Here is a 19,814-nt window from a genome sequence, read left to right on the forward strand (position 1 = left end):
ACATGGCAAAAGTAGAATCCAGGAAGCTTGTATTTCTCTGCTTTTAAGAAATAGCAAAAAGGAAGCCGTTTTGGAATAAATGTCTTAGTCCTCAGATATTCAATTTAGGCTCTAAAAGTAGGATATTTGGTGGTGCTACTTTTAGAAATCTGAACTCAACCTAAGTACTCTATATTTTATTATTTTAAATCCTACTTACATATTGCAATCCATTAAAAATAACATTAGATGTCACAGAACAAAAACAGATGCTTTATCTGATAGTGTTCACTATTTTCTCTGTATGTTATAAAAGGAGCAAATATTTTATGGAGTACTTACTATGTCCATACCTACCTAAGCACTCTACATGCATTAGCTGTTTTAATCCTCACAACCCTTTAAGTCGTTAGGCATTATCAACCCCATTTTATAAATGAAAAAGTGAGGTCCTAGAGTGTTAAATAACTTTCCAGGCCACAGAGCTGGTGTAAAAGGAAGAGCCCAGGAAAGATTTGCACCCAGGAATTTGGCCCCAGAAGCCCTGAGCTCTGCTGTTTTCTCAGGTATTGGTACATACCAATGTTTGCCAGATTCAAAACCAGGGAAATATGCCTGTGTTCTCACTTCCTGGGGTAACAATCCATTTCCTTCTAGACTCAGAGGAGGGTTGACACTTCATTACCCCCTCTCTAGAGATGAGACAGAACATATGACCAGACAAGACAGGAGAGTGACTGGTGGCCAAACAGAGCCTGGTAGCTGGGTGGGTAAGCTCAGCCTTGACCATCAGAAGGATTTGTTCATGGAGGCACTCTTTAGAAGTCTGCAGATCAGGGCATGTTGCCCATCTACCTCCTGCGGCTCTTTGGTTTCTGGGAAACAAAGGCCCTTACATGGCTTTGTGGGCTATTGACTTTTAAAAGGAATTATTCTGATCAAATACTACAAATATAAGGTAAATATTTGTCCAAATTACATGTAAAGGTTCCCCTTATATTTTATCATTCAAAAGAACACATAGCAAAACTTGGTTAACTCATTGGTAAGAAGGGTAAATTCAGTGTGCATAAATTGATTGGACATTAAAAACAAAAGGGTGGATCATTCATCCATCCACTATTTCAGAGCATTAGGGACACTTGTGATTTGGACAATCTACCTTTCTCAGTTCCACTACCCTCAATAATAATATTCTTTTTTTAAATATAAGATTTTAGAATCCCCCTTCTCTTTTTCTGTTTGTGTGAATTAGCAATGACCATTTTAAAAAGTGCTGACCGGATGAAATGACGTGAATTTCCCCAGTGACTGTATCTTCTAGACTTTTCACAAAACAAGTTGTACTAGTAGGTTTGCCTTTCTCTCTGACTTTTGTCTTATAAAATGTCCTTTTTGTCCCTTACTCCTGGGTCTATTGATAGATGATCTTGAGTCACTCACACTGGTCCCTACATGCCAGGAAATCCTGCACAAATAGCTGCTTCCCCAAAACTTCAGTGTGAGGTCCTTTCTTCCCTCGTGTATGATCTGTGTCTACAGGTAATAATAATATGAGTAGTAATAAGAGCTCAGTAATAATTTGAGCTCAGTTAAGGTTTACTGAGCTCATGCCACCAGCTATGCCGAGCTCAGCACTTTAACTGGAGGAACTCAGCTAACCCTCCCCAGGGTCATGTCAGGTCACCAGTTCATACCTGAGAAAACTAAGGAATAGAGAGTTTATGTAAGTTCTTTCTTGGGCTTCCCAGGGGGCGCTAGTGGTAAAGAATCCATCTGCCAATACAGGAGAAGCAAGAGACTCAGCTTTGAACCCTGAGATGGAAAGATCCCCTGGAGTAGGAAATGGCAACCCACTCAAGTAATCTTGCCTGGAAAATTCCACAGACAGAGGAACCCGGCAGGCTGCAGTCCGTAGGGGTGCAAAGAGCTGGGCACAACTGAGCACGGACACACACACAGTCATGGTCAGAAGCTAAGAACAGAACTAGATCTGACGCTGAGCAGGCTACCCTAGATTTGTCCTTCAACTGTTATGTTGAATCTGAAGAGCATCCAGTTGCGGACTGAAGTCGGTTTATCTTTCGCTTCTGTACTCTAGTAAAACATAGCCAGGCTGGGGAAGATGGTCAAGATGCAGCAAAAGCAAGGCTGATGGCGTTGTGCCTCCCGGGAGATGCAGGCAAGAGAGGGCTGCTCAGCACTTTGACTTTATCATATGTGTGGACACAACCTTCTAAATGGTTCCCACGTGTGGTTTGGCCTTTCTATCTCAGATGGATTAGCATCAAATGACATGATACAGACAGAGAAGTCTGCATGGAATGCAACTTAATATTGATCAATTATATCTTTTATCACATAGGTGGCACCACCATTACCTATTAGATTATTTTCTTCAAAAAAACTAACTTCCTTCCTAGTTAACTTTATGGTACTTTATGGTTTCTCTTCCTCCTCTCACTTGACTTTCTTCTCTTGGACTGTGCTGTGAATGAATAACCTGTTCCTCAAAGTATTAAAATGATCCCTTCTTGGGCCTATTTTCAGGTTTAGGCCTCTGGTGTATCTCAAGTGTTAGAAGCAGTAATCATATCCGATCATTTGGAATCAATAGCTGTAGGATCTAAGACAAATTTTCTATACACACAGGGCCTCAATGTGCAGGAGTCCAGGGAGAGTGTTTCTTGGGAGATGAAGTGGAACGAAAATTGTGAAGTGTGCAAGGGGGCCTCTGTGTCCTGAGATGCTCACTTAATGCTGACTCAGGAGTGGCGTCCTGTGGTAAATTGAAAACAGAATTAAAAATAAATGCTTGACTGAAGTAACAGACTGTGAAACACTTGCAGCTAATCATCCGCTCAGCTTTACTTCTCCAAAGTGTCATTTCTCTGTGCTTTCAGAGCCCCGTGGGATGCTGATTGGATGAGCTACATCTTCAAGAGTTCTCTGCCAAACCAAACAAACAACAAACAAAAATAAACGACAGAGTTCTTATACATAATTTCTATCAGGGCATGTAGAAAGAGGTCCTCCAAAGAAGAGCAGAAACTCCACCACTTTGTACATTGCTCTTTTATTCTTTTTCAGCTGCCTCTGAAAACATATATTTTTCTAATAAGTTACACCTCCTGCTGATTGGTCTGGTTTGATTGAACATAATAGGTACTTTCAAGAAAAGCAGTTTCAATTACGAAGAATTCTATATGAAAGTAAGAATCTTGGGCGCCATCTGCTGGACATTGATAATAAGTAAAAAGCATGGGGCTTCCCTTGTGGCTCAATTGGTAAAGAATCCGCCTGCAATGTGGGAGACATGGGTTCGATCCCTGAGTCAGGAAGATCCCCTGGAGAAGGGAAAGGCAATCCAACTCCAGTATTCTTGCCTGGAGAATCCTGTGGACAGAGGAGCCTGGCGGGCTACAGTCAATGCAGTCGCAAAGAGTCAGACGCGACTGCGCGACTGGGCGTGCATACATGCATGCTCATTTTCAAGACTAAATATGGTCCTAAATACAAACTGAAAAGTAGTCTTTTCACCTGTACTGATTTATTTGAAACTGAAAGTTGCTCAGTCGTGTCCGACTCTTTGCCACCCCATGGACTATATAGGCCATGGAATTCTCCAGGCCAGAATACTGGAGTGGGTAGCCTTTCCCTTCTGCAGGGAATCTTCCCAACCCAGGGATCGTACCCAAGTCCAGCACTGCAGGCGGATTCTTGATCAGCTGAGCCACAAGGGAAGCCCAAGAACAGTGGAGTGGGTAGCCCTGTCCCTTCTCCAGCCGATCTTCCCGACACAAAATGGAAAGGGGTTCTCCTGCATTGCAGGTGGATTTTTTTTTACCAGTGGAGCTATCAGGGAATTAGTTAATAATATCTGGGGTATAATTTTGAATTACTGAAATGTTGAGACCTATGAATAGTATTATATTTATATGAATGTATTATAGACACCTTTTCTATATAATAACATTGCTATTGCAACCTTTCTCGGACAGTAAAGTTTTTTTTAAAACAGACTTTAGTATTTTTTCAAGCTCAGTTCAGTTGCTCAGTTGTGTCAGACTCTTTGCGACCCCATGGACTACAGCCCTCCAGGCCTCCCTGTCCATCACCAACTCCTGGAGTTTAATCAAACTCATATCCATTGAGTCTGTGATGCCATCCAACCATCTCATCCTCTGTAGTCCCCTTCTCCTCCCGCCTTCAATCCCTCCCAGCATCACGGTCTTTTCAAATGAGTCAGTTCTTCACATCAGGTGGCCAAAGTATTGGAGTTTCAGCTTCAAATATCAGTCCTTCCAATGAACACCTAGGACTGATCTCCTTTAGGATGGACTGGTTGGATCTCCTTGCAGTCCAAGGGACTCTCAAGAGTCTTCTCCAACACCACAGTTCAAGAGCATCAATTCTTTGGAGCTCAGCTTTCTTTATAGTCCAACGCTCACATCCATACATGACCACTGGAAAAACCATAGCTTTGACTAGACGGACTATAGGAGGCAAAATACTGTCTCTCCTTTTTAATAAGCTGCCTAGTTTGGTCATGGCTTTTCTTCCAAGGAACAAGCACCTTTTAATTTCATGGCTGCAGTCACCATCTGCAGTGATTTTGGAGCCCCCGAAAATAAAGTCTGACACTGTTTCCATTGTTTCCCCATCTATTTACCATGAAGTGTTGAGACCAGATGCCATGATCTTAGTTTTCTGAATGTTGCGCTTTAAGCCAACTTTTTCACTCTCCTCTTTCACTTTCATCAAGAGGCTCTTTAGTTCTTCTTCACTTTCTGCCATAAGGGTGGTGTCATCTGCATATCTGAGGTTACTGATATTTCTCCTGGAAATCTTGATTCCGTTTTGTGCTTTATCCAGCCCAGTGTTTCTCATGATGTACTCTGCATCTAAGTTAAATAAGCAGGGTGGCAATGTACAGACTTGACATACTCCTTTCCTGATTTGGAACCAGTCTGTTGTTACATGTCCAGTTCTAACCGTTGCTTCTTGAGATGCATACAGATTTCTTAGGAGGCAGATTAGGTGGTCTGGTATTCCCGACTCTTGAAGAATTTTCCATAGTTTGTTGTGATCCATACAGTCAAAGGCTTTGGCATAGTCAATAAAGCAGAAGTAGATGTTTTTCTCTCACTTTTTCGATGATCCAACAGATGTTGGCAATTTGATCTCTGGTTCCTCTGCCTTTTCTAAATCCAGCTTGAGCATCTGGAAGTTCACGGTTCACGTACTGTTGAAGCCTGGCTTGGAAAATTTTAAGCGTTACATTGCTAGCATGCTAGATGAGTGCAATTGTGTGGTAGTTTGAGTATTCTTTGGCATTGCCTTTCTTTGGGATTGGAATGAAAACTGACCTTTTCCAGTTCTATGGCCACTGCTGAGTTTTCCAAATTTGCTGGCATATTGAGTTCGGCACTTTCACAGCATCATCTTTCAGGATTTGAAATAGTTCAACTGGAATTCCATCACTCCACTAGCTTTGTTCATAATGATGCTTCCTAAGGCCCACTTGACTTCGCATTCCAGGATGTCTGGCTCTAGATGAGTGATCACACCATCGTGCTTATCTGAGTCATGAAGATATTTTTTGTATAGTTCTTCTGTGTATTCTTGCCACCTCTTCTTAATATCTTCTGCTTCTGTTAGGTCCATACCATTTCTGTCCTTTATTGTGCCCATCTTTGCATGAAATGTTCCCTTGGTATCTCTAATTTTCTTGAAGAGATCTCTAGTCTTTCCCATTCTGTTGTTTTCCTCTATTTCTTTGCTTTAATCACTGAGGAAGGCTTTCTTATCTCTCTGCTATTCTTTGGAACTCTGCATTCAAGTGTGTATAACTTTCCTCTTTTCCTTTGCCTTTCACTTCTCTGCTTTTCACAGCTATTTGTAAGGCCTCCCCAGATAACCATTTGCCTTTTTGCATTTCTGTTTCTTGGGAATTGTCTTGACCACTGCCTCCTGTACAATGTCACAAACCTCTGTCCATGGTTCATCAGGCACTCTATCTATCAAATCTAGTCCCTTAAATATATTTCTCACTTCCATTGTATAATCATAAGGGATTTGATTTAGGTCATACCTGAATGGTCTAGAGGTTTTCCCTACTTTCTTCAATTTAAGTCTGAATTTGGCAATAAGGAGTCCATGATCTGAGCCACAGTCAGCTCCCAGTCTTGTTTTTGCTGACTGTATAGAGCTTCTCCATCTTTGGCTGCAAAGAATATAATCAATTTGATTTCCATATTGACCATCTGGTGCTGTCCATGTGTAGAGTCTTCTCTTGCATTGTTCGAAGTGGGTGTTTGCTATGACCAGTGTGTTCTCTTGGCAACACTCTGTTAGCCTCCGTTAATATTTTTAGATTTTATTTTTTTAGAGAAATTCTAGGTTGACAACAAAACCGAGGGGAAGGTACAGAGATTTCCCAAGGATCCTGTGCCCCGACACATGCACTCCCCCCCACAATTGTACAAAGTAACAACTGTACTTTTGTTACAATTGATGACTTTCCAGTGACAAATCAGTAACATCCAGAGTCCATAGTTTACCTTAGGATTCGCCCTAGATGTGGTACATCCTGTGGTTTGGATAATTATATGATGACACCTATCCATCCTTATAATATGCAAAGTGGTTTGGCTGCCCTAAATGTCCTCTCTGATCTGCCTATTCATCCTTCCCTCTCCACAACCTCTACTATGATTATTTTTAAAATCTATGAATGCTAATGTGTACGTATCTGCCATTCATAAATCTGTTAAGCTTTAAACAATGGTGGAGATCCCATTAACTCAGATAACACAATATTTACATTTTCAGGATAGCTTCACACAGGCCATACCCCAAATTTTGCATTTATAATTGAAATTTAATAATGTGATGAGGACTATTTTAACAAGTGATATGAAAGATATATGAAAAATGCCTTCATTTTCTTATTTAGCCTTAATGTAGGATCTCTACTAAATTACAGTCCTCAGATATTCAGGATCACCTGGGTTGACTATTAAAAAGGCAGGTTCCTGGGATGCACCCCACACCTACTGACTCAGAAACACCTGAGGTTCAGCTGCATTTTAATAAGCCCCTTATATACTTTTGGTGTTATGTTTGAGAACACCTGGGAACATCCCTCATAGATTGGTAATTTTCCATTCCTTCAGCCATATTCAGATGAGATTCTGAAGACAGGAAGGTGTAGTAGAAATACTGGACCTAATTATCACAAACCAGTTTCAGGACCTTGCCTAGATTTTCCCATTTTATAATGAGAAGCTTATCCCCAGAGATCTTCAAGGTCCCTCCTGTGTCTCTATTTTCATAAATATTTCCACTGAAAACAAGTTTTGAAATCTTTTCTTTATCTTTTCTCGCTCTGAGAATGAGGTTCAAATGACTCCAAAGTTGTGAAACCCAAGTCCTAGCAAAGAAACAAGGGTGTTGATTCAGATGTGTACAATTGGATTTCTTAAATGTCAAGAACTACTGAAGTAGAAAACAAAGATGGAATGTAGAATAGTTCAAACTTGTGTCAAAAGAAAGCGAACATGGTCATATAGAGAAAGAGCATATTGTGTTCCTACATGCCAGTGAAAAATTAACCCAAGTAAACATAGATTAACAAAACATTGAGAAGTAAAGGTTTCTAATACTTGGTAAGGGTTCAGGTTGCAAAAGACAGTTCAAGGCTGCAAGGAAAATACACTGCTGCAGAGGTGATCTCACGTGAATTATATGAATTTGCAATCACAATCATTTCCTTCTGAAGAATATTATATATACATATATATATAAACCCCACTCCAGTACTCCAGGAGGAGCCTGGAAGGCTGCAGTCCATGGGGTCGCTGAGGGTCAGACATGACTGAGCGACTTCACTCTCACTTTTCACTTTGATGCATTGGAGAAGGAAATGGCAACCCACTCCAGTGTTCTTGCTTAGAGAATCCCAGAGACGGGGGAGCCTGGTGGGCTGCCGTCTATGGGGTCACACAGAGTCGGACATGACTGAAGTGACTTAGCAGCAGCAGCATATATATAAACACCTGCAAATAACTTGTTATACTATGTATGTTTTATATAATCTGAAAACATTGCAAAAATACATTTACACATTTTAACTAAGACTAATTATTCCTCTAAGTAACAAAAACTACTTAATTTAATCAAGAACATTAACAAATCATAAACCTTTCTTAATTTTGTGACTAGAGCCTAGAAATTTACATTTTTAAAATAAATTGTTTTGTTTTTATCATCAAATTGCTCTACTTTTTTTTTCAGATATCAGCATGATGTCTTCTTTTAATTGAAGTATAGTTGAGTTATAATATTATGTTTATTTATAAGTAGCTCAGTTGGTAAAGAAACTGCCTGCAATGTAGGAGACCAGGGTTTGATCCCTGGGTCAGGAAGATCCCCTGGAGAAGAAAATTGCAACCCACTGCAGTGTTCTTACCTGGAAAATCTCATGGACAGAGGAGCCTGGCAGGCTACATACAGTTCATGAGATTGCAAGGGTTGGACACGACTTAGCGACTAAACCCATATTATAACTCAGGGAAACAGTGTAGTGACTCAATATTTTTATAGATTATACTCCATTTCAAGTTACTATAAAATAGTGGCTCTATTTCTCTGTGCTGCACAATATATCCTTGTAGGATATTCACTTTACATTTAGTGTTTGTGCCTCTTCATCCTGTCCCTACTGTGCCCCTCCCCCGCCACCTCTCTCTCCCCACTGGTTTGTTCTCTGTATCTGTGAGCCTGCTTCTGGTTTTTTAATATTCATTCATTGTTTTATGTTTCAGATTCCAAATATCAGTGATATCATACACTATTTGTCTTCCTCTGACATTTCACTAAGCATAATACTCTCTAGGTCCATCTACTTTGTTGAAAATGGCAGAATTTAATTCTTTTTCATACCTAATATTTCATTAGATAAATATGGATAGATTAAAAGTGATATTAAATATCATTAAAGTGATATTACATATCACTTGTTTTTGCCCATTCATCTGTTGATAGACATTCAGGTTACCTCCGTATTTTGGCTATTGTAAATAGTGCTGCTATGAGCACTGGGGTACATGTACCTTTTCAAATTAGTGGTTTTGTATTTTTCCAGTATGTATACTCTGGAGTGGGATTGCTAGATCATGTGATAGTTCTATCTCTAGTTTTCTGAGAAACCTCCATACTGTTTTCCACACTGGCTGCACCAATTTACATTTCCATCAACAGTGTACACTAGGCTTTGAAGATTAAAAAAGAAAATAGTAATCTCTAATGTAGGGAGGATGATTTCCATGTACAATAGAAAAGACCCATTTTCTGATATTTATCAAAAAGCCTTAAATAAAGTAATAAAATAAGGGAAACTTATACTTTCTTATGAAGAAGGTGATGGCACCCGACTCCAGTAGTCTTGCCTGGAAAATCCCAGGGATGGAGGAGCCTGGTGGACTGCAGTCCATGGGGCCACAAAGAGTCAGCACGACTGAATGACTTCACTTTCACTTTTCACTTTCATGCTTTGGAGAAGGAAATGACAACCCACTCCAGTGTTCTTGCCTGGAGAATCCCAGGGAGAGGGGAGCCTGGTGGTCTGCCGTCTATGGGGTCGCACAGTTGGACACGACTGAAGCAACTTAGCAGCAGCAGCAGCATACTTTCTTATGTTGTCTTACATTGTTCTCTTTGTACCCCCAGAGAAGCAAGCAATGCCTGTTGTACAGTTGCAGCTCAGTAAATGTTTTGCATTGCTGCTTGTAAGATTCTACTGTGTTTCATAACTAGGGAGAAAGCTTGATGCAAGAGCAGCTATAAGATATATGGGAAGGGTTTGTGAGAGACACTGATAGTAAGTAGATAAGTGGGAAGGAGGGAGAATCACCTTGGATCTCGGGATGGGGAATGGACTCTTAGAAATGATACTTCAGCTGCTAACCAATGTAATTGGTTCAGTTTTTCAAGGGAGGTCACTCAAAGAGTGTGAACCAAAGTGGCCAGAGCCTCACTAAAACTTGATGAAATAACCCAAGCTAAGAACAGTGAAAGTCCTCATTAGAGGTGGTAGGTTGGGCTGTGCATCATGACCACAGGAGCAAAGTTGGATGTGTGTTCATCTGATTGTATGTGTATGGTATCTGAGTCTGAGTTTCACCTTGACTTGCCGTTCTTGCAACTTGTTTGCTCGAGGAAACGGACTGGACAGACAGAGCTGCATACATGTGTATGAGAGTTTCTCGGGGGGCTGTGCTCTATGCTTAGTTGCTCGGTTGTGTCTGACTCTTTGTGGCTGGGGGGCTCAGTGTAGCTCTGGGGGTGGCTCCCGGACCAGAGCACCTCAGCTGAGGAGTTGGGTCTCCAGCACGAGCTCTTTGGGCAGTGGCTTTCTGATTCCACAGCTTCCTGGCTGAGGAACTTTGAGTTGCTGGTTTTGTGCTTTAGTTTTGGGGGTCATCCTTGAGGACCAGGCCAAGAATCGCTTCTTTCCCCCTTTCAACAATTTAGTAGCATCAAATTCTATTACCTAAACTTTTTGCTTAAAAGACTGTGATGTTTGTTATTTTCAATATTTTCAAATCAACTCTCATACAGGGGCCATTACTTCCAAGCATCATTTAAAAGAAAAAATCAGTCCCCACTGAAATGTAGTGGAAGTTTACTTCCCCTCTGTTACAGAATAGAATCAAAAAGACAGTTTCATGAAAAAGTGGATAATTGTGTTTTGGGGTCAAGAAACCATTTTTAACTGCACCTGTGTCTTGACTTCATGGACAGTTATGTATGATTGGAATTGTCATTTACTAGAACACACACATCTGCATGCTTGTTTGCTGATACACAAAGAATCTAAAAGGTGATTTGATTTAAACTCCATTTCTGAGACATTTGGGAACATCCATAATTATTTTATTATTATCTTAGCATGCTTTCCTATTTCTTTGTGTAAGTACTTCTATTAACTCCACCATGAGCTAGATTTTTATTATTTCGGAGAATATTCCAAGTTCTAAATCATCTAAGAAAATATTTTTGACCAGCTAAACCAAATAAATCTCCCTAATCATTTCACCCAGAATTATTACTCTCTACTGAACAATTTATTTGCATTCTTTGTCACTTGGCATATCTTGCCATAAGTGCTAATTTATGTTTACATATAACTTACTTCCTAAGTATAAGGAACATTCCTGGGAGTAAAGCATAAGGAATGCTCTTTAGAGTTGAGATTCGTGTGAGTTTGCTGTCAAAAATTTCTAAAGCAAGCCTTCAGCATATCAGGCTAGCAGATGTTTAATTTCAGTCACTACTGGGGCTCCCTTCTGGACATCCCCCAGGTCTTCTGGAGGCACTTAACCAATTCAGAATTCTCAGAACTCTCCTGACTGTATCTGCCCTGTCACAGCTTGCACGGGTCCTGGCAGGTGGCCTGTGGTATGTGTTCTGTGCCAAGGTTTGGAAGGAAACAAAGACCATGCTTGCTTCTCAGTACCCCCGCCTTCCTGCCTCATGTATGTTCCAAAACATTGTCTATCTCGGGAGCAACAGTTGTCCATCTCGGGGAGCTGCATGCAAACTGCTCTCACCTTTCTTCAGTTTTTGAAACTTCAAAGCCCTGGTTCCCATCTCCTCTTACTCCAGGAAAATCTACGCTAGACTTTGTAAAGCAAAGCCAGGAAGAAAGGCAAAATTGTGGTCTTCCAGCTTCTGATGACTTTGGGGTTGGAGGATGGAACAAAAGAAGTAAATTAGGCACCATGCTGACTATAAAGGTCCCTCTTCATGCACTCAGCATCACCAGTTATTTATAGTAAGGGATCCACATATATGCATTAACTGGTAAAGAGGTTATTAATAACTCCCTGTTTAAATAATTTATTTTGCATTATAGGATGATACTTATATTTTAGATGTACAGAGAATAATATTTAGTTTTTTAGGCATTTGTCATTATTTCCTTCAAATACGTGTCATTACTCATACAAACAGTTTGCTTATAAATGAATTCTTGGAGTTTCTTGAATTGAGTGAAGAGATAATAAAATAATGCAATGATTAGGACATAGTGAAACAATGGAAAAATTACATCCAGGGAGAAAGCCAAGGTTTCCATCAGTGCTTTACTTCTGATAGCACAGCATATTTTAGAATACTCTCTATTTCCTTCATAGAAAATTTAAATCAGAGATCTGTGATCATATAGTCTGTCAATGTTGCTAATCAGTAAGAATACAGTGTTGATTTTAAAAGTGAAAAGTACCAATACATTTCACAAAAGATTCTACATTTGTGTCCCTGCCTTTACTGAAATACCATATAATCAAATATGAATTTCCATGTATTATTCATAATAGAATACTGTCACATATTTGATGTGGATTAAAGCATTAAAACGTTAGATACAAAAAATAAATATACTGTTTACAGCTTCCTTCCCTGTATCCTGATTCTAGCAGCGTATGAGGACAGCATCTTGATGGTGCGCGGTGTGAGTGACGTGGGGGGAAGAGAAGGGCGTTGAGGTCGGTTTGTGAGAGAGAGTTTTCTAGAGCATTTCAGAGGGTTATGGAATAAGATTTCGAAGAAGTCGAAATCGTGAAGGCTGCTTCTGCCTGTCCCCTCCTCAGTTCAGTTCAGTCGCTCAGTCATTCCCAACTCTTTGCGACTGCTCCCCTCCTGCTTTCCTTCTATAATTTCTACTGGCAAAAACAAGGAGTCCTCTAGGGAATAACTTGGAGAGGATGATGAGGACTTGGGTTGGGCTTTTTCTTTCAGGGCACAATAAGGGAGTCCCATCTGGAAGCAGAGGAAGAAGCCCAGGAAGAAAGAGACGTGAAGATGTGGCCTGAGTTCTGTGCTGAGAAACAGCGGGGTCTTTCTTCTTTGGTTCTGCTCTCTGTGATAGCATACAAACCAGTTGTATAAACAGGGCCTATTGCTGAAACCAAGAAGGAATTTTAAATTCATGTGAGAAGAGGATTCAGATGCATACTTGCCACCAAGACGTGGCATCCGGAAGGGTGTGAGTCCTGGTAGGGGCTGGAGTGATCCCTGTGGGTGAGGCACGTGGGTACATCCTTCTGGGAGAAGAGCTCTGTTCCCTGCTGGCTCTTGTCCTGATAAACTACTCTGTGGGCTGAAATTTTCCTCACTTTTGGTGAGACTGGAAGGGAATGCCCCTCTAAGGCATCCCGTGGAGAAAGTACGAACCTGGAGACCTCACCCTCAGACCCAATTAAGAAGCCTCATCTTGCCGACCCTTTGCTGTGGCCTCTGGGCCTCTTGGGAATGCAGTGCTCATCTCCCAGTGTTACTGCGACTTAGACTGTGGGGTCTCCCAAAGCCACAGCAGCACTTAGGAGACCAGCACTGAGTTGCCAAGCCACAAAAATAGCATTTTTGAGTTTCACAGAAGGACACAGTCACTTGAAGTCAATTTGGGGAATAAATACCATAGAGGAGCTGAGAGATGAGTGGAAGCATAGTTGAGCAGGAGTATAGACTCTGTAGACACATTGCAGCTGAGCTTCTCAGCATAGCTTTTGCTTTTCCATAGTCAGCTTTGTTCATGTACTTTCAATTAGTAATGATCCAAAGTGGACATTCACTCCCAGTGAACACTGCTGAGACCAGAAATGTTTTCCTTTGCAAGTTGAATCGTATTTATTCTCATGTTTTGTGTAAGCTCAATATAAAATCTGAAGTATGTCATTATTTATGTATTTACTTTTACTTTTTTATTTTTATATAATTTTAAAGTTTATACTCCATTTACAGATATTACAACATAGGCTATACTCCCCACATGGTAAAATACACACTTTAAGTCCATCTTACACCAATAGTTGTACCTCCCACTCCCCTGCCCCATACCACACCCCCCAAACTGGTAAACGCTAGCTTTTTCTCTAGATCTGTGAGTCTGATTCTTTTATGTCATATTCACTAGACTGATGTATTTCTTAGATTCTACATATAAGTGATCATCATAGAATATTTGTCTTTATCTGTCTGATTTCTTATTTTTTGGTCCACCACTTGGCTTGCAAGACCTTAGTTCCCTGACCAGGGATTGAACTGGGGCCCTGGCTATGAAAGCATCAGGTCTTAACCTCCTGATAGCCAAGAAATCTCCTGAGAGACATATTTTACTTAGCATGAGATCCTCCAGGTCCATCCATGTTGCTGGAAATGGTGACTTTTCATTCTTTTTATGATTGAGTAATATTCCATTATATATATATATATATACATATATATATACACACACATACATACACACACACCCCACATCTTTAGTCCTCTGATGATGGATATGTAGGTTGCTTCTGTGTCTTGGCTATTGTAAACAGTGCTGTTATGAACATCAGGGTGCATGTATCTTTTTAAATTACTATATTTTTTTCAGATATATACCCAGAAGTGGGATTGGCAGACCATGGGTATCTCTATTTTTATTTTATTTTATTTTTTTAGAAACTTCCATACTGTTTTCCACGTAGCTGCACCAATTTACATTCCCACAAAAAGTGTCCAAGGGTTCCCTTTTCCCCACATCCTTGCCAGTGTTTTTATCTGTGTTCTTTTTGACAGTCGCCATTCTGACAGATAGGAGGTGATATCTCATTGTGGCTTTGATTTGCATTTGCCTGATGGTTAGCCATGTTGAGCATCTTTTCGTGTGCCTGTTAGTCACCTGCATGTCTGCTTTGGAAAAATGTCTATTCAGTTCTGCCCATTCTTTAATTGGGTTGGTTGGTTGGTTGATGTTGAGTTCTGTATGCTGTTTATATATATTGGATATTAACCCTTTAACAGTTATATCATTTAGAAATATTTTCTTCCATTCAGTAGGTTGTCTTTTCATTTTATTCAAGGTTTCCTTTGTCGTGTAGAAGCTTTTAAGTTTCATTAGATCTCATTTGCTTCTTTTTGCTTTTATTTCCTTTACTTTGGGAGATGGATCCAAAAAAAATACTGCTTTGATTTATATCAAAGAGTGTCTACCTAGGTTTTCCTCTGATTTTTATAGTATCTGATCTTAAATCACTAAAACATTTTGAGTTTATTTCTTTATATGTTGTTAGAGAATGTTTTATTTTAATTTTTTTACTAAAGCATGCAGATTTAGAAAGATATATTCAGGTAGAAAATAAAAGCAAAGTCCCAAACAAAAATTAGTTTCCTCATCAATAAAACATGAATAAGACTGTATACTTCATAAAAAGTCATTATGTGGTTAAACATATGCATTTCTTCTTAAAATTATATTCCATACATGGTAAATTCTTTTGTAGATTTTAATGCTCTCAATACATTCACTTTTTAAATTCTTTAACAGCACTCATTTGTTAGCCAGTGATACCTAATGAGAAACAAATTTTCCTTCTTTTTAACATAAAATATTTCACACCTACAAGAGTATTATGTTACACATATGTAGAACATAAAGAAAAAGAACAAAACATACATCATTCATTTGCTATGCTGCTTAAGAAATAACACATTTCCACTTACTTTTGGGGCCCAGATTTGGAAAAATTTCATATCTCCTTGAAAAAATATGTATTTCTTGAATATATTTACTGCACTCAGCAAGTTAAAACAAGTTTAGTTTACTGGACACATGTATACATATACACATATAAACTTGCTCAAACCTCCCCTGTCACTGTTTACTTTTGATCTGTCAACTACATAGATCAGTTCAGTTCAGTCGCTCAGTCGTGTCTGACTCTTTGCGACCCCATGAATCGCAGCACGCCAGGCCTCCCTGTCCATCAACAACTCCCGGAGTTCACTCAGACTCACGTCCATCGAGTCAGTGATGCCATCCAGCCATCTCATCCTCTGTTGTCCCCTTCTCCTCCTGCCCCCAATCCCTCCCAGCACAGGGTCTTTTCCAATGAGTCAACTCTTCACATGAGGTGGCCAAAGTACTGGAGAGAGGTGTGTAAAAATATTCTACTGTGTTAGTAGAATTCTCTGTCCTATTAGTTTTATCAGTTTTTGGTTTTATATGTTTTGTGCAGAGAAGTTTAGAATTACCACATACACATGAAATGAACACTATCTTAAGTAATGTTTTTTGTCTTACATATATTTTTCCATATTTTTATTTAAAACATTCTGTGCTTTTATTTTATAGTTTGAGTATTTCTTATCTAGGACTCATTTAGCTGAATTTTAAAATCTAATATTAAGAACTTTTAATAATGCTGTAGTCTACAATTCTGAGAAGGCAATGGCAACCCACTCCAGTACTCTAGCCTGGGAAATCCCATGGACGGAGGAGCCTGGTAGGCTACAATCCATGGGGTCATGAAGAGTTGGACACAACTGAGCGACTTCACTTTCACTTTTCACTTTCATGCACTGGAGAAGGAAATGGCAACCCATTCCAGTATGCTTGCCTTGAGAATCCCAGGGACGGGAGCCTGGTGGGCCGCCGTCTATGGGGTCACACGGTGTCGAACATGACTGACGTGACTTAGCAGCTTAGCAGCAGTCTACAATTACTGTGACTCTTGATAGGCTGAATTGTCTCTAAGAGCACATGCTGTATTCTGGATTTTGTGTTTGTTTGTTTCAATTCTTATCTTCCTTGTATTGACTTTTTCCTCGTTCCCTGTTTTACCCTCTCCTGGTTTGAATATTATACATTCTACTTTAATTATTTTTGGTAGCTACCTAACTAAAATTGTATTTTCAACCATTGTCATTCAGTCACTAAGTCGTGTTCGACTTTTTGAGACTCCATGGACTGCAGAACAACAGGCCTCTCTGTCCCCCACTATCTCCCAGAGTTTGCCCAATATCATGTCCATTGAATCAGTGATGCTATCAAACCATCTTATTCTTTGCCATCCTCTTCTCCTTTTGCCTTCTTTCTTTCCCAGCATCAGGGTCTTTTCCAATGAGCTGGCTCTTCGCATCGGGTGGCCAAAATATTGGAGCTTCAGCTTCAGCATCAGTCCTTCCAATGAGTCTTCAAGGTTGATTTCCTTTAGGATTGACTGGTTTGATCTCTTTGCAGTCCAAGGGACTCTCAGAAGTCTTATCCAGCACCACAATTCGAAGCCATCAAGTTGTCGGCACTCAACCTTCTTTATGGTCCAAGTCTCACTTCTGTACATGACTACTGGAAAGACCATAGCTTTGACTATATGGACCTTTGTCAGCAAAGTGATGTCTTTGCTCCTTAATAACCCATCTAGGCTATTTACAATTACATGTACAAAAGTTAAAACTGAAGTTCTTGGTCACAGAGCCTCTGTCTTTGTTTCCAGGGAAGCCATTGGTTTCAGAGCTATATTGTATCTGAATTACTGCTCCTATTTCATGTTTCTCATTTGAGGATCTCCATTGTATCTGCTAAGCTCAAACATAAATTCAAACATAAAGTTATCCTTTTAAATATTTTATCCAGCATTTCTATCATTTTGTGGTAGTAAGTATGATGGATATTTAGTCTTCAGTATAAACTTCTTTATAAATTGTGAGTTTTACTTTTTTTCTCAAAATGACATATATATATATATATATATATATATGTGACATTTCCATTCATAAGATGTATGATTTTACTATCTGACAGAACTGTGCATTTCTAAACCATTTACCATTTGGTATAAGACATGTATCATGTCCAGAAACACTAGTAATATATGGTAGAAATAGTATGAAGTAGTTTTTGAGGGACCGAAGGAAATGCTATGAAATTGCAGTAGAGGAGTTTTCATTTCAGTGGTCAGTGCTCTGCACAAATGTATTTTACAAAGCTTCCTTGAAACAGATCTATTTTTGATTGGACCCAATAGGGCAGATAAAAGGCCTTGTGTTTGAATTTTTTTAATTTACTTATATTTTAAATATTTTTTATTTTTTAAAAATTATTAAAGTATGATAGCACATACTTTCATAATTTACAGGAGACTTGGAAAATACAGAACAAAGCTACATATAGTTCCACTATGAATTACAATTATTTTTAAGTAAAGTAAGATTTTCAGTTGGAGTTTCAATATCAAACTTTGAAAAATTAATAGAATGAATATACAAAAATTAAAAGCACCATGAACCAATTCAACGTGATTAAATGTATACAATTTTCATACAACAGCAGAATACAGATTCTATTCAAGTCCCCATGCTGCTGCTGCTGCTGCTGCTGCTAAGTCACTTCAGTCGTGTCCAACTCTGTGCGACCCCATAGACGGCAGCCCACCAGGCTTCCCCGACCCTGGGATTCTCCAGGCAAGAACACTGGACTATAAAAAAAGAGATACTAGAATATATATGGGGACATAAAACAAGCTGCAAAAATTTCATAGTCTAAAGGTATTGAAATCATAGAGTCTGTTCTCTTATCACTGTGGAATTATGCTAGAAATCAATATATCAGTATCAAACTATATTTGGAGAAAAGTGTGATGTGATATTTACCAACAGAGATCTTTGACTTAGCCATCAGAAGCCTCAATAAAGTTAGAAAATTGAGAAAACACAGAGGGTGATTGCAGAGAAGAAAGCATTTAAATGAGAAATTAATACCAAAGATACTTTAAAAACCCCATGTATTTGAAAATCAAACATCCAATATTAAATCATGGGTGTACCTTAGAAGCCATAACAAAGAAAATTAGAAAATATATATAACAGAATAAAAATGAAAAAATGATTCATAAGAATCTGTTATATGCAGGCCAAGCTGCTCAATGCAGATAAATAAAATGTGAAATCTTGAATAAAGTATGAAAACAAATAATGGATACTAGCATAAAATTTTGTGAAATTTGAAAAAAAAATCTATATTTAACAATACTATATTGCAGGTCAGTTTTCTGTTTTTTACAACATAGTATTTCTTTCTCAGAATTCGATTAGAAGTTTCAAGCCTCATTCAAATTATTTTTGATTCACTGAAATGATAAGCTTTCTAGAGTTTTAGTAGTAATACTAGATGCCAGAATAAATGGAACTATATCAGTGTTTTGAGTAAGTGTAAATTAGAAATCTAGCATTCTATTCATATTTAGTCAACATATAAACTAAAATGTCATAAATGTTTTAGCTAAGCAATAGTTTTTGTTTTCTAAAGTATATATATTATAAATACTATACACACACAAGTTTTCCTACTATACTTAATATACTTGTTCTTCTTGTGAAAGAACAACAACAAAAGGGATGGACAAATTGGGGAACATAAACTAAATGAAATGGGAGCACAGAATATGAAATAATAAAAGTTCAACTAAATTGAAGTAAAGCATCATCATATAATGCAGTTGCTTTTAAAGATGGCTGCTCATTAGAATCACATCTGGAACTTTAGAGAAAAACAAAACAAAACCTGGACATTTGTATTTTTCAAAAAAATTCCTAGATATTTCTAATGTGTATCTGACTGGGACGACCCAGAGAGATGGTACGGGGAGGGAGGAGGGAGGTGGGTTCAGGATGGGGAACACGTGTATACCTGTGGTGGATTCATGTTGATATATGGCAAAACCAATACAATATTGTAAAGTTAAAAAATAAAATTAAAAAAAAAAAGTGATTACATGTTTTTCTATTAAATGGTAGTTTTAGCTATAATTATTTTCTGTTGACCAATCATGATACAATGTTAAAAAAATAAGGAATAGTTACATAATCACAACAGTAAAAGATGTTTATCAGTTTTCACAGTCAATAGCTAGAGCCCCCTCAAAACAAAGTTATTTACAATTGCAAGCCATAATGTAAACCTGATTAACCTAACAATAGAAAATAATTGCATATAATTTGAGTGGTTAAGTAGA

The 19,814-nt window shown here is 38.7% G+C and overlaps 1 protein-coding gene across 50 annotated transcripts in view; it reads left to right on the forward strand.

Moving 5' to 3' along the window:
• Positions 1–19,814, forward strand: part of RIMS1 (regulating synaptic membrane exocytosis 1) — a 606,124-nt gene that overhangs the window by 239,997 nt on the left and 346,313 nt on the right. The window lies entirely within an intron of this gene.

This window comes from Bos indicus x Bos taurus, chromosome 9 (assembly GCF_003369695.1).
Source record: "Bos indicus x Bos taurus breed Angus x Brahman F1 hybrid chromosome 9, Bos_hybrid_MaternalHap_v2.0, whole genome shotgun sequence".
NCBI lineage: Eukaryota > Metazoa > Chordata > Mammalia > Artiodactyla > Bovidae > Bos > Bos indicus x Bos taurus.